General features: G+C 46.4%; 1 protein-coding gene across 7 annotated transcripts in view; it reads left to right on the top strand.

Annotated features, from left to right (window-relative positions):
• LOC129853431 (multiple C2 and transmembrane domain-containing protein 1-like) overlaps nt 1–16,318 on the top strand; it is a 247,599-nt gene that overhangs the window by 35,057 nt on the left and 196,224 nt on the right. The window lies entirely within an intron of this gene.

Raw genomic sequence — 16,318 nt, forward strand, 5'->3', positions numbered from 1 at the left:
TACAGAGTGATAGACATGAAACAGCAGAGGTGTGTTTTACAGAGTGATAGACATGAAACAGCAGAGGTGTGTTTTACAGAGTGATAGACATGAAACAGCAGAGGTGTGTTTTACAGAGTGATAGACATGAAACAGCAGGGTGTGTTTTACAGAGTGATAGACATGAAACAGCAGGGTGTGTTTTACAGAGTGATAGACATGAAACAGCAGAGGTGTGTTTTACAGAGTGATAGACATGAAACAGCAGGGTGTGTTTTACAGAGTGATAGACATGAAACAGCAGAGGTGTGTTTTACAGAGTGATAGACATGAAACAGCAGGGTTTGTTTTACAGAGTGATAGACATGAAACAGCAGAGGTGGGTTTTACAGAGTGATAGACATGGAACAGCAGAGGTGTGTTTTACAGAGTGATAGACATGAAACAGCAGGGTGTGTTTTATAGAGTGATAGACATGAAACAGCAGAGGTGTGTTTTACAGAGTGATAGACATGAAACAGCAGAGGTGTGTTTTACAGAGTGATAGACATGAAACAGCAGAGGTGTGTTTTACAGAGTGATAGACATGAAACAGCAGAGGTGGGTTTTACAGAGTGATAGACATGAAACAGCAGAGGTGGGTTTTACAGAGTGATAGACATGGAACAGCAGAGGTGTGTTTTACAGAGTGATAGACATGAAACAGCAGAGGTGTGTTTTACAGAGTGATAGACATGAAACAGCAGAGGTGGGTTTTACAGAGTGATAGACATGAAACAGCAGAGGTGTGTTTTACAGAGTGATAGACATGAAACAGCAGAGGTGTGTTTTACAGAGTGATAGACATGAAACAGCAGGGTGTGTTTTACAGAGTGATAGACATGAAACAGCAGGGTGTGTTTTACAGAGTGATAGACATGAAACAGCAGAGGTGTGTTTTACAGAGTGATAGACATGAAACAGCAGAGGTGTGTTTTACAGAGTGATAGACATGAAACAGCAGGGTGTGTTTTACAGAGTGATAGACATGAAACAGCAGAGGTGTGTTTTACAGAGTGATAGACATGAAACAGCAGGGTGTGTTTTACAGAGTGATAGACATGAAACAGCAGAGGTGTGTTTTACAGAGTGATAGACATGAAACAGCAGAGGTGTGTTTTACAGAGTGATAGACATGAAACAGCAGGGTGTGTTTTACAGAGTGATAGACATGAAACAGCAGAGGTGTGTTTTACAGAGTGATAGACATGAAACAGCAGAGGTGTGTTTTACAGAGTGATAGACATGAAACAGCAGAGGTGTGTTTTACAGAGTGATAGACATGAAACAGCAGGGTGTGTTTTACAGAGTGATAGACATGGAAACAGCAGAGGTGTGTTTTACAGAGTGATAGACATGAAACAGCAGAGGTGTGTTTTACAGAGTGATAGACATGGAAACAGCAGAGGTGTGTTTTACAGAGTGATAGACATGGAAACAGCAGAAACAGCAGAGGCAATCATTAGAGAAACCAAGGCTTTTGACTCTGTCAATCACCACATCCTCATCGGCAGACTCGACAGCCTTGGTTTCTCTAATGATTGCCTCGCCTGGTTCACCAACTAGTTCTCTGATCGAGTTCAGTGTGTCAAATCGGAGGGTCTGTTGTCCGGGCCCCTGGCGGTCTCTATGGGTGTGCCACAGGGTTCAATTCTTGGACCGACTCTCTTCTCTGTATACATCAATGATGTTGCTCTTGCTGTTGGTGATTCTCTGATCCATCTCTACGCAGACGACACTATTCTGTATACTTCTGGCCCTTCTTTTGACACTGTGTTAACAACCCTCCAGGCGAGCTTCAATGCCGTACAGCTCTCCTTCCGTGGCCTCCAATTGCTCTTAAATACAAGTAAAACTAAATGCATGCTCTTCAACCGATCGCTGCCTGCATCTGCCCGCCTGTCCAACATCACTACTCTGGACGGCTCTGACTTAGAATATGTGGACAACTACAAATACCTAGGTGTCTGGTTAGACTGTAAACTCTCCTTCCAGACTCACATCAAACATCTCCAATCCAAAGTTAAATCTAGAATTGGCTTCCTATTCCGCAACAAAGCATCCTTCACTCATGCTGCCAAACATTCCCTTGTAAAACTGACCATCCTACCAATCCTCGACTTCGGTGATGTCATTTACAAAATAGCCTCCAAAACCTTACTCAATAAATTGGATGCAGTCTATCACAGTGCCATCCGTTTTGTCACCAAAGCCCCATATACTACCCACCACTGCGACCTGTACACTCTCGTTGGCTGGCCCTCGCTTCATACTCGTCGCCAAACCCACTGGCTCCAGGTCATCTACAAGACCCTGCTAGGTAAAGTCCCCCCTTATCTCAGCTCGCTGATCACCATAGCAGCACCTACCTGTAGCACGCGCTCCAGCAGGTATATCTCTCTGGTCACCCCCAAAACCAATTCTTCCTTTGGCCGCCTCTCCTTCCAGTTCTCTGCTGCCAATGACTGGAATGAACTACAAAAATCTCTGAAACTGGAAACACTTATCTCCCTCACTAGCTTTAAGCACCAGCTGTCAGAGCAGCTCATAGATTATTGCACCTGTACATAGCCCATCTATAATTTAGCCCAAACAACTACCTCTTTACCTACTGTATTTATTTATTTATTTTGCTCCTTTGCACCCCATTATTTCTATCTCTACTTTACACTTTCTTCCACTGCAAACCAACCATTCCAGTGTTTTTTTTACTTGCTATATTGTATTTACTTCGCCACCATGGCCTTTTTATATTTTTATTTATTTATATATATATTTTTTATATTTTGTTTGCCTTCACCTCCCTTATCTCACCTCACTTGCTCACATTGTATATAGACTTATTTTTCACTGTATTATTGACTGTATGTTTGTTTTACTCCATGTGTAACTATGTGTTGTTGTATGTGTCGAACTGCTTTGCTTTATCTTGGCCAGGTCGCAATTGTAAATGAGAACGTGTTCTCAATTTGCCTACCTGGTTAAATAGAGGTGAAATAAAATAAATAAAATAAAAGGTGTGTTTTACAGAGTGATAGACATGAAACAGCAGAGGTGTGTTTTATAGAGTGATAGACATGAAACAGCAGAGGTGTGTTTTACAGAGTGATAGACATGAAACAGCAGAGGTGTGTTTTACAGAGTGATAGACATGAAACAGCAGAGGTGTGTTTTACAGAGTGATAGACATGAAACAGCAGAGGTGTGTTTTACAGAGTGATAGACATGAAACAGCAGAGGTGTGTTTTATAGAGTGATAGACATGAAACAGCAGAGGTGTGTTTTACAGAGTGATAGACATGAAACAGCAGAGGTGTGTTTTACAGAGTGATAGACATGAAACAGCAGAGGTGTGTTTTACAGAGTGATAGACATGAAACAGCAGAGGTGTGTTTTACAGAGTGATAGACATGAAACAGCAGAGGTGTGTTTTACAGAGTGATAGACATGAAACAGCAGAGGTGTGTTTTACAGAGTGATAGACATGGAAGCAGCAGAGGTGTGTTTTCTGTGTAATTAGCAGCACAATGCAGACTGGCAGAATGGCAGTGCTCAGACTTCAGTCGTTGGGAAAGAAGGAGCTAGATACACGATCACCTCTCCCCACTGATTAGGCACCTCTAATGAAAGGAGTTCAATACTTTGTTAATTTATGACTGTGGGAGGAGAGCCTGTCAACAGAAACACTTGTTTATTTCAATGTTGAAGTTAAAGTTTCACAGACTGGATCTGAAGTAGCTCTAGCTTTGTCTGTCACGTACTGTCTGTCACCGTACTGTCTGTCGCCGTACTGTCTGTCACCGTACTGTCTGTCACTGTACTGTCTGTCACCGTACTGTCTGTCACCGTACTGTCTGTCACTGTACTGTCTGTCGCCGTACTGTCTGTCACCGTACTGTCTGTCACCGTACTGTAGAGCAACTCATTGTACATGTCAAACGAGTTAAGTTGGAATTCTTGACACACTCAAACCGGTGCGCCTGGCACCTACTACCAAACCCTGTTCAAAGGCACTTAAATATTTTGTCTTGCCCATTCACCCTCTGAATGCTACACATACACAATCCATGTCTTAATTGTCTCATGGATTAAAAATCCTTCATTTAACCTGTCCCCCCTTCATCTACACTGATTGAAGTGAATTTAACAAGTGACATCAATAAGGGATCATAGCTTTCACCTGGTCAGTCTATTTCAGTCTATGTCAATGTTTTGTACACTTGTACAAAACATTGTGTAATTACCCAAACTCAACGAAAGCCTGCTCACATTTCAGTGAGGCTGCTGCTCTGGCATAGTTGAACCTGTTTCTACTACTCCTCTGACCAATGTGCTCTCTGTCTCTGTGTGGGGGTTAGGTAGGATGGTATTACATGATAAGTAATTAAGCTGAAGACAATAGTGTGTGGCTGGTGTTTGGTTAGATGAGTGTCTGTGTGTATGTTGTCATGTTGACCGTAACGTCTTCCATCCTGAAACCACTGAGTTTATGGCTGACGTTCATTGATACTTTATTGTGTGTGTGTGTGTGTGTGTGTGTGTTTGTGTGTGTGTGTAGCCTGAGCAGGTCATGAGATGGGATACGTCTGTAGCCTGAGCAGGGCATGAGATGGGATGAGTCTGTAGCCTGAGCAGGTCATGAGATGGGATACGTCTGTAGCCTGAGCAGGTCATGAGATGGGATGAGTCTGTAGCCTGAGCAGGTCATGAGATGGGATACGTCTGTAGCCTGAGCAGGTCATGAGATGGGATGAGTCTGTAGCCTGAGCAGGGCATGAGATGGGATGAGTCTGTAGCCTGAGCAGGGCATGAGATGGGATGAGTCTGTAGCCTGAGCAGGGCATGAGATGGGATGAGTCTGTAGCCTGAGCAGGGCATGAGATGGGATGAGTCTGTAGCCTGAGCAGGGCATGAGATGGGATGAGTCTGTAGCCTGAGCAGGGCATGAGATGGGATAAGTCTGTAGCCTGAGCAGGTCATGAGATGGGATGAGTCTGTAGCCTGAGCAGGGCATGAGATGGGATACGTCTGTAGCCTGAGCAGGTCATGAGATGGGATACGTCTGTAGCCTGAGCAGGTCATGAGATGGGATACGTCTGTAGCCTGAGCAGGTCATGAGATGGGATACGTCTGTAGCCTGAGCAGGGCAGATCTGGGATAGAGTTTAATGGCTTAAAATAAACGTAAAAAATATGGCAGAAATAATGAGCTGTAACGGCTGTCCTCCTCTTCTTCATCCGAAGAGGAGCAGGGATTGAACCAAGGCGCAGCGAGGTATGATGACATGATTTATTTAAGACACGACAAAACAACAAACACGACGTAGACAGAAAACGAACTATACTTGAATCAACTACAAAACAAATAAACGATGAAAACAGACCTGGACACGAACTTACATATAACGTGAAGAACGCACGAACAGGTACACGACTACAAACAAACGCTACAGTCCCGTGTGGCACGAACATACATACTGACACAGGAGACAATCACCCACAACGAACACTGTGACAACGCCTACCTAAATATGACTCTTAATTAGAGGAACGCCAAACACCTGCCTCTAATTAAGAGCCATACCAGGCAACCCAAAACCAACACAGAAACAGAAAACATAGAATGCCCACCCAACCTCACGTCCTGACCAACTAACACACATAACAACTAACATAAATAGGTCAGGAACGTGACATTACCCCCCCCACAAGGTGCGAACTCCGGACGCACCAGCACAAAGTCTAGGGGAGGGTCTGGGTGGGCATCTAACCACGGTGGTGGCTCAGGCTCCGGGCGAGGTCCCCACCCCACCATAATCCATCCTAGCTTCCTCCCTCTAAGAATGTCCACCCTCTTTTTTCCCCCACAACATCCTCTTAATAACCTCACTAATAAGGACAGCACTGGGACAGAGAGATAAATCAAGACAGAGGGATAGATAAGAATATAGAGGTAGATCAAGATAGAGAGGGAGATCAGGATAGAGGGGCAACTCCGGACTGAAAGGCAGCTCCGGACAGAGAGACAGCTCTGGACTGATGGGCAGTTCTGGGTATCTAGCCGTTTCAGGCTGAAGGGCAGCTCATGGCTGACTGACGAATCTCGACGCTCATGGCTGGCTGACGGCTCTCGACGCTCATGGCAGGCTGACGGCTCTCGACGCTCATGGCAGGCTGACGGCTCTCGACGCTCATGGCAGGCTGACGGCTCTCGACGCTCATGGCAGGCTGACGGCTCTCGACGCTCATGGCAGGCTGACGGCTCTCGACGCTCATGGCAGGCTGACGGCTCTCGACGCTCATGGCAGGCTGACGGCTCTCGACGCTCATGGCGCTCTGACGGCTCTGGCTGCTCATGGCGCTCTGACGGCTCTGGCTGCTCATGGCTCTCTGACGGCTCTGGCTGCTCATGGCTCTCTGACGGCTCTGGCTGCTCATGGCTCGCTGGCGGCTCTGGCAGATCCTGTCTGGTTGGCGGCTCTGGCAGATCCTGTCTGGTTGGCGGCTCTGGCAGATCCTGTCTGGTTGGCGGCTCTGGCAGATCCTGTCTGGTTGGCGGCTCTGGCAGATCCTGTCTGGCTGACGGCTCTAGCGGCTCCTGTCTGGCTGACGGCTCTAACGGCTCCTGTCTGGCGGATGGCTCTGTAGGCTCATGGCAGACGGGCGGCTTTGCAGGCTCATGGCAGACGGGCGGCTTTGCAGGCTCCTGGCAGACGGATGGCTCAGACGGCGCTGGGGAGACGGATGGCTCAGATGGCGCTGGGGAGACGGATGGCTCAGATGGCGCTGGGGAGACGGATGGCTCAGATGGCGCTGGGGAGACGGATGGCTCTGGCCGGATACGGTGCACTGTAGACCTGGTGCGTGGTGCCGGAACTGGAGGCACCGTGCTAATGATAAGCACCTTCCTACTAGTGCGGGGAGCAGGGACAGGGCACACTGTATTCTCAAAGCCCACTCTATAACTGATGCGTGGTACCGGCACTGGTGACGCCGGGCTGAGGACAAGCACCTCAGGATTAGTAGGGGGAGAAGATACAGTTTGTACAGGGCTCTGGAGACGCACTGGTAGCTTAGTGCGTGGGGCCGGAACTGGAGGCACCGGGCTAGATACACGCACTACAGGGAGAGTGCGTGGAGGAGGAACAGGGCTCAGGATACGCACTGGTAGCCTAGTGCGTAGTGTAAACACTGTAGGTACTAGGCTGGGGCGGGGAGGTGGTGCCGGAAATACCGGACCGTGGAGGCGTACTGGCACTCTTGAGCATTGAACCCGCCCAACCTTACCTGGTTGAATGCTCCCGGTCGCCCGACCAGTGCGGGGAGGTGGAATAACCCGCACCGGCCTATGTAGGCGAACCGGGGAAACCATGCGTAAGGCCGGTGCCATGTATGCCGGCCCGAGGAGACGCACTGGAGACCAGACGCGTTGAGCCGGCCTCATGACACCTGGCTCAATACTCAATCTAGCCCTACCAGTGCGGGGAGGTGGAATAACCCGCACTGGGCTATGCACTCGTACAAGAGACACCGTGCGCTCTACTGCGTAACACGGCGCCTGCCCGTACTCCCGCTCTCCACGGTAAGCCTGGGAAGTGGGCGCAGGTCTCCTACCTGCCCTTGGCCCACTACCTCTTAACCCCCCCCCAAGAAATTTTTGGGAATTACTTACGGGCTTTTTGGGCTTCCGTGCCAGACGCGTTCCCTCATAGCTCCGGTTCCTCTCCCCGGTAGCCTCTGCTCTCCTCAGTGCCTCCAACTGTTCCCATGGGAGGCGATCCCTCCCAGCCAGGATCTCCTCCCAAGTGTAGCAACCCTTTCCGTCCAAAACATCGTCCCATGTCCATTGCTCCTTCTTCTCCTGTCCTTTTCTCCGTTGACTCCGCTGCTTGGCTCTGGTATGGTGGGTGATTCTGTAACGGCTGTCCTCCTCTTCTTCATCCGAAGAGGAGCAGGGATTGAACCAAGGCGCAGCGAGGTATGATGACATGATTTATTTAAGACACGACAAAACAACAAACACGACGTAGACAGAAAACGAACTATACTTGAATCAACTACAAAACAAATAAACGATGAAAACAGACCTGGACACGAACTTACATATAACGTGAAGAACGCACGAACAGGTACACGACTACAAACAAACGCTACAGTCCCGTGTGGCACGAACATACATACTGACACAGGAGACAATCACCCACAACGAACACTGTGACAACGCCTACCTAAATATGACTCTTAATTAGAGGAACGCCAAACACCTGCCTCTAATTAAGAGCCATACCAGGCAACCCAAAACCAACACAGAAACAGAAAACATAGAATGCCCACCCAACCTCACGTCCTGACCAACTAACACACATAACAACTAACATAAATAGGTCAGGAACGTGACATGAGCTCCTTGTATTCAAGCCTTTAACCAACAATGCAGTTTTAAGAAAAATAAGTGTTTATTAAAAAATAGCTCAGTAAAATATGTAATAACAAATAATTAAAGAGCAGCAGTAAAATAACAGTAGCAAGGCTATATACAGTACAGGGGATAGCAGAACAGACTCAATTTGCTATTGAAATATGCAAACTCATCTGAACATTCTATCGTTATAGTATAGAGAACTAGCTGTTTCTCTATGAGTCATACTATAGGGTTGGCTATTTAAAGGATCTCTATATATATTTAACTAGGACAAATTTACAATGACGGCCTACACCAGCCAAACCCGGACGACGCTGGGCCAATTGTGCGCCGCCCTATGGGACTCTCAATTACGGCCGGTTGTTATACAACCTGGAATCAAACCAGGACGTCTGTAGTGACACCTCTAGCACAGAGATGCAGTGCCTTAGACCGCTATGCCACTCGGGAGCCCCAAAGCTATGTGACAACCTAATGATTTAGGTCTACAATATGTCTTTAAAATAGGTCATTGATTTAGCTTTGGGTTACAGTAGCACAGGTTGTTTCTGTTTGTCGTTAAGGTGAAGCATATGTTGCAATGCATACTGTACATAAACTGTGTATGTTGACTGACAGTCAAATTAACTGTCAGTACACTGTGTTACACACATTAGGTTTTATATAATGGGCTATTCGGTAAATACAGAAAACCCAAACTATCCAGCACTTTCCAAACTAGGCTATTAAGGCCAAAAAGGCCATAAAACTAGGCCATAAAATGTATCTCTTATTTAGTACTAAATAGATTGCAGATACTTTGGCCCGATAAAGTGTGGTGAACAAAGGAATACGTCTTTAGTCCATCTCAGATAGACTGAATGGGAGAAATCTACTGCCCATTTCTGTTTTATTTATGTTCGGGTGCCCGATGAAAAATGATTCTAATCACATAAATGCACCCTGCTTGGAGTGCTGTTGTTGAAGTTATCTTCCTATCACATCCATTTGATTGGATCTTCGCTTTTCTGCTTGTTCTCTGGTACACTAGGGTCCCACTGTGGGGTTGGACCGTACCACTGGGGTCCCACTGTGGGGTTGGGCCGTACCACTAGGGTCCCACTGTGGGGCTAGACCGTACCACTAGGGTCCCACTGTGGGGTTGGGCCGTACCACTAGGGTCCCACTGTGGGGTTAGACCGTACCACTAGGGTCCCACTGTGGGGTTAGACCGTACCACTAGGGTCCCACTGTGGGGTTAGACCGTACCACTAGGGTCCCACTGTGGGGTTAGACCGTACTACTAGGGTCCCACTGTGGGGTTAGACCGTACTACTAGGGTCCCACTGAGGGGTTAGGCCGTACCACTAGGGTCCCACTGTGGGGTTAGACCGTACCACTAGGGTCCCACTGTGGGGTTAGACCGTACTACTAGGGTCCCACTGAGGGGTTAGGCCGTACCACTAGGGTCCCACTGTGGGGTTAGACCGTACCACTAGGGTCCCACTGTGGGGCTAGACCGTACCACTAGGGTCCCACTGTGGGGTTAGACCGCACCACTAGGGTCCCACTGTGGGGTTAGACCGTACCACTAGGGTCTCACTGAGGGGTTAGGCCGTACCACTAGGGTCTCACTGAGGGGTTAGGCCGTACCACTAGGGTCTCACTGAGGGGTTAGACCGCACCACTAGGGTCCCACTGAGGGGTTAGACCGTACCACTAGGGTCTCACTGAGGGGTTGTGCCGTACCACTAGGGTCCCACTGAGGGGTTGGGCCGTACCACTAGGGTGCCACTGTGGGGTTAGACCGTACCACTAGGGTGCCACTGTGGGGTTAGACCGTACCACTAGGGTCCCACTGTGGGGTTAGACCGTACCACTAGGGTCCCACTGTGGGGTTGGGGTTAGACCGTACCACTAGGGTCCCATTGTGGGGTTAGACTGTCCCATTGTGGGGTTAGACCGTACCACTAGGGTCTCACTGAGGGGTTGGGCCGTACCACTAGGGTCCCACTGAGGGGTTGGGCCGTACCACTAGGATCCCACTGAGGGGTTAGGCCGTACCACTAGTGTCCTACTGAGGGGTTAGACCGTACCACTAGGGTCCCACTGAGGGGTTAGACCGTACCACTAGGGTCTCACTGAGGGGTTAGACCGTACCACTAGGGTCTCACTGAGGGGTTAGACCGTACCACAAGGGTCCCACTGAGGGGTTAGACCGTACCACTAGGGTCCTACTGAGGGGTTAGACCGTACCACTAGGGTCCCACTGAGGGGTTAGACCGTACCACTAGAGTCCTACTGAGAGGGGTCAAGTCACCCAAAGCAATTACTGTAACAACTGTTTGAATAACTGACTGTTAGCTATTGATGTCCAGGAGAAGTTTCTCATCACATGGTATTTGATGTTTTCTACCAGCTCTTTCCTTCCAAGCTTGACTTTAAATAAATTGCTGTGTGAAATATGAATAAATGTGAAATAGGACTCAATAATATCAACAACTGCTGCGCACAATCAGGCAGATGTGCTTATTGCCATTTTATGGTTATTTGAATGTTGACTATAGCTCTTCATTAGTTAGATGAAGAGGCTAAACTTGTGTTGTTGCCAAGTATTAATGGCTGCCTCTCTCAGTCCAATCCAGTGAGTCTGATGGTTTAGAAGCAACTGTGTGTTTAAACTACTACTCTGTTTTCTATTATGACAGATGCTGTGGTTCATTATGTTGTAGGTAAACAGACTTTTTCACACTTGTGCACCCAGGCAACACACACACACACACACACACACACACACACACACACACACACACACACACACACACACACACACACACACACACACACACACACACACACACACACACACACACACACACACACACACACACACACACACACACACACACACACACACACACACATACTGTTCCGTCCTATGCAATCCTGACACACACACCCTTTTCTGATGCAAATGCATTTCCATGGCACCTGGCTACATGGAAACAAAAAGTGTTTATCCAAATCAGCCGCCACATCCATCATACAGCTCAGTCTTCAACACCCATTACAGTCCCGTGAGGCTCAGTTGGTAGAGCATGGTGCTTGCAATGCCAGGGTTGTGGATTTGATGAAAATGTATGTGCTCTGGATAAATGTAAAAAATGACACTGTCCTGTCCAACAACAGAGCTCAGCAACTCTCCATGCTAACCAGCTCAGTGTTAGCCAAGGGCTAAGGAAGCGTACAGTGACTCATTACGGCTATACGTTTCCCCCAGGCAGATTACATGGTTAAAAACAACTCCAGGCTAAGCCGACTCCTAGTGAATGCAGAGGGGAGAAATGGTGACTGGTTTACTTGAGTTAATTTGGATCCCCATTAGCTGTTTCTCATGCAGCAGCTACTCTTCCTGGGGTCCAAATGGTGAGATCAGCAGAGAGCTGAGCAGACTGCAGTGGCTGTGTGACTAGCTGACGGGGATTGTCGTTAAGGGGGATTGTCATGAGTGGTCTAATAATGATGAAAGCTGATTTTCAATGCTATGCAGACGATACACAACTTTACTTTTCTCTGTCACCAGAAGATTTTCGCTCCACGGATAAATTATTAAACTATTAGTGATTTAAATACTTGGATGGCTCACAGCTTCCTACAGCTAAATCAAGAGAAGACAGAGGTACTTTTTGTTGGAGCCAAAGCACAGAGAGAGAATCTGGCCACACATTTTAATTCACGGGCAATAAAGATAAAACACCAGGTAAAAAACGTAGGTGCCATTTTAGATTCTTAACTCAATTTCGAATCACACATTAGGAATGTGACCAAAATAGCTTTTTTCCCAAGTGAGGAACATTGCGAAGGTGCGGCTGTTTCTATCTCAGGCTGGTACACAGAGAGACACATCCATGCTTTTACTACTGTAATGCTCTCCTGTCTGGTCTACTCAAGAAAACCATTGGTCAACTGCAACACATACAGAATGCTGCAGCATGGGTACTGACCAAGACCAGACAGAGAGCACACATCACACTGGTTTTAAAGTCTCTGCACAGGCTGCCTGTGAGTTTTACAATTTATTTTAAGATTATTCTGTTGGTTTTTAAATCAATCCACAACTGTGCGCCCCAATACACGTCAGATATGCTTTTAAGTTATCTACCCAGTAGGTCCCTCACGTCCTCTGGCACTGGCCTTTTAACTATCCCAAAGCCTAGGACCAAGGTATGGAGAGTCAGCGTTTAGTTACTGTGCCCCCAGCCTCTGGAACAGCCTGCCAGAGTCCCCGAGGGGTCTGAAACTGTGGACACATTTAAAAGAGATCTTGAAAAACTTTTTTTTAGCTTTGCTTTTCCTTAAGGTGCTTTTTAGTTGTTGATTTTTTGTTGTTCTTTTTTTTGTTTTTTATGTTATGTTTGTTGTGTTGTAAATATTTCAGCTTTTTTTTTCATAGTTTTTTTATATATTTTTTCTTGTGAAACACATTGCATTGCAGTCCATGTCTGAAATGTGCTGTTTAAATTAAGCTTGATTTGATAAGAAGTAGTGATATGAGTATGAATTCAAAGATGTGAATATAATACTTGCTACTCACTCAGTGGTTGAAAGATACTTTTTTTGTGTGTGTGTGTGTGTGTGTGTGTGTGTGTGTGTGTGTGTGTGTGTGTGTGTGTGTGTGTGTGTGTGTGTGTGTGTGTGTGTGTGTGTGTGTGTGTGTGTGTGTGTGTGTGTGTGTGTGTGTGACAATTATGTTCTAATGACCGACGCGTGACCCAACCCTTTCTCCAAGACCACATCCCAGAGAGCTAAAATGGAATGGTATTTTCTGGCAGCTGGCCCATGCTGTTAATATCTTATTAAGTATTTACCCCTCATCTCTCATACAGGATAAGTGAAACTCTCTCATCATAATTCCTTATTCATGAGGGGTCAGGTCTACTCTTTTCTAAGCATTATGCACATCAGCAGCCTCTGACAGTAGATACATCTGCATCCCAATATACCCTATATTCCCTATGTAATACATTACTTCTGACAAGAGTATGGCCCCTGGTCCAAGGTAGTGCATCCATACTGTAGGACTGCAGACCTATACCTGCACCCTCAACAACTGCTGTGATTATTATTATTTGACCATGCTGGTCATTTATGAACATTTGAAGATCTTGGGCATGTTCTGTTATAATCTCCACCCGGCACAGCCAGAAGAGGACTGGCCACACCTCATAGCCTGGTTCCTCTCTAGGTTTCTTCCTAGGTTTTGGCCTTTCTAGGGAGTTTTTCCTAGCCACCGTGCTTCTACATCTGCATTTTAAGCTGGGTTTCTGTATAGCACTTTGAGATATCAGCTGATGTAAGAAGGGCTATATAAATACATTTTATTTTATTTGAATTTGATTTGATTCTGAGAAACTGTGAGGTTCTATTTCAATAGGACGGAGGGATGTTGGCAGAATCCTTTTTTTTTTGCCTACTGTCTAATAATTTCTCTCGCTTTGACGTCTGAATGTGATGATTTAAACTAAGGGTGAAGAGGGCAGCTAGGTTTCAGTAAGGGTTTGTAAGGTAGCAGTCACGCTGGTTTGTACCTGGAGTTTGTTTGTGCCTTCCTGGCCATGGAGCAGTATGCTCTCTCACCTGCTTACGCAAATGAAAATGTATTAGCTGAAGAAGTCACTGTTGTTGACCTCTATGGTGTTTATGTTACAGTGAGGATGCCCTAGGCCTAGAAAACCTCAGCAGAATTCTTCTTGACCCCATCCTGCTATTTCAATGTGTCTCCACACTGTTAAAGAGGACTTTGCACAGAGCTTGGTATAACATGGCCAAAACTACTTTGTCATTCTGTATGCAAAACCATTTAATTGATTGTCTTATGCTATTCAAATGTTGTTCAATGCCCCTTTTGTGTTTTAATTTGCATATGGAAAAACAAAAACTTGGTCCACATTGATCCACAAATAAACGACGATTCAGTTGGATTTTCCTTTTGAATGCAATAGTTGAATTTCTTTGTGTAGGGCAAGCTTGCTCACTCTATCACACCCTGTCATTGTCACTGAGCCCTACATTTCTCAAGAGCCAGCCAAGAAAGTCTCTACAGTTGTCAGTTTCACTTTGTTCACGAATTCTCAAATACATACAAGAATATTCTAAGTTATTTTATTTGAATTCAGTTATTTTATTTCAGAAGTCATCCAATGGAGGCAGGTTTCTCTAAGACATCTCTGTCCTATATCAGATATCCACAATCACTTCTACAGTATTTACATGAGATCAGTTGTGTCTGTTAGTTTGACCTGAATGACTGTGATATCAATGACTGTAAAACCCATTGCTATTTTTTGTTTATTCACAATGTGTATCTGCCATCTTGAGCATTTGCCCTGGGCAGTGTACTGTATTTGTGTATTATCTTGTGTAAAGAGCTCCGTTAAACCATGCACTCTGAAATGACCCTGCCATTCCACAGAGATGTGTGTGTACCCGCCTTACACGCCCCTAGGTCATCCGTCTATTCACTCCAATTCACAGCTCTCTCTCTTTATCTCCATCTCTGCCTCTCCTTCTGTCTCATCTCTCTCTCTCCTTTTCTCTCTCTCTCTCTCTCTCTCTCTCTCTCTCTCTCTCTCTCTCTCTCTCTCTCTCTCTCTCTCTCTCTCTCTCTCTCTCTCTCTCTCTCTCTCTCTCTCTCTCTCTCTCTCTCTCTCTCTCTATCTCTCTCCTTATCTCTCTCCTTATCTCTCTCCTTCTGTTTCCTTTCTCTCTCTCTTTCTTTCTTAGATTGCTCCAGATATATTGTAACACCTGTATTTTTGATCTAAGTTAGGACATGAGGTGAGGGTGTGAACGATGTTCTGACTAAAACGCTACTGTGTACAGTATGAGCTATCTCCTAGCAGCCCTCCCAACACGGTGTAGCCTTGGGGGAGCTGGGCCTGTGTCAAGACATCCAGTGACACAGGGTCAAACACAGGGCCTGGGACACAGACACATAATGTTTCCCCTAGACTTGATCTTACTTATGGCACAAATGTCCCCAAAACAGCCTCCAGCGCTGGAGACACTACAGTCTAGTGATTGCCTTACAATATACACTATATATACAAAAGTATGTGGACACCACTTCAAATTAGTGGATTCTAAAATTGAGCACACAGCCATGCAATCTCCATAGACAAAGGCATTAGGCATTAGAATGGCCTCACTGATGAGCTCAGTGACTTTCAACATGGCACCGTCATAGGATGCCACATTCCCAACAAGTCAGTTCGTCAAATGTCTGCATTGCCAGAGCTGTCCCGGTCAACAGTAAGTGCTCTTATTGTGAAGTGGAAATGTCTAGGAGCAACAACGGCTCAGCCGCGAAGTGGTAGGCCACACAATCTCGCAGAATGGAACCGACCAGGTTCTGAAGCACTTAGTGAGTAAAAATCATCTGTCCTCAGTTGTAACACTCACTACCGAGTTCCAAACTGCCTCTGGAAGCAATGTCAGCACAAGAACTGTTCGTTGGACGCTTCATGAAATGGGTTTCCATGGCCGAACAGCCTAAGCCTAAAATCACCATGCTCAATGCCAAGCGTCGGCTGGAGTGGTTTGCGGAACCTCACTAATGCTCTTGTGGCTGAATGGAATCAAGTCCCTGTAGCAATGTTCCAATATCTAGTGGAAAGCCTTCCCAGAAGAGTGGAGGCTGTTACAGCAGCAAAGGGTGGACCAATTCCATATTAATGAGTGGAGGCTGTTATAGCAGAAAAGGGGGACCAACACCATATTAATGAGTGGAGGCTGTTATAGCAGAAAAGGGGGACCAACACCATATTAATGAGTGGAGGCTGTTATAGCAGAAAAGGGGGACCAACACCATATTAATGAGTGGAGGCTGTTATAGCAGAAA

This window comes from Salvelinus fontinalis, chromosome 4 (genome assembly GCF_029448725.1).
Source record: "Salvelinus fontinalis isolate EN_2023a chromosome 4, ASM2944872v1, whole genome shotgun sequence".
Taxonomy (NCBI): Eukaryota; Metazoa; Chordata; class Actinopteri; order Salmoniformes; family Salmonidae; genus Salvelinus; species Salvelinus fontinalis.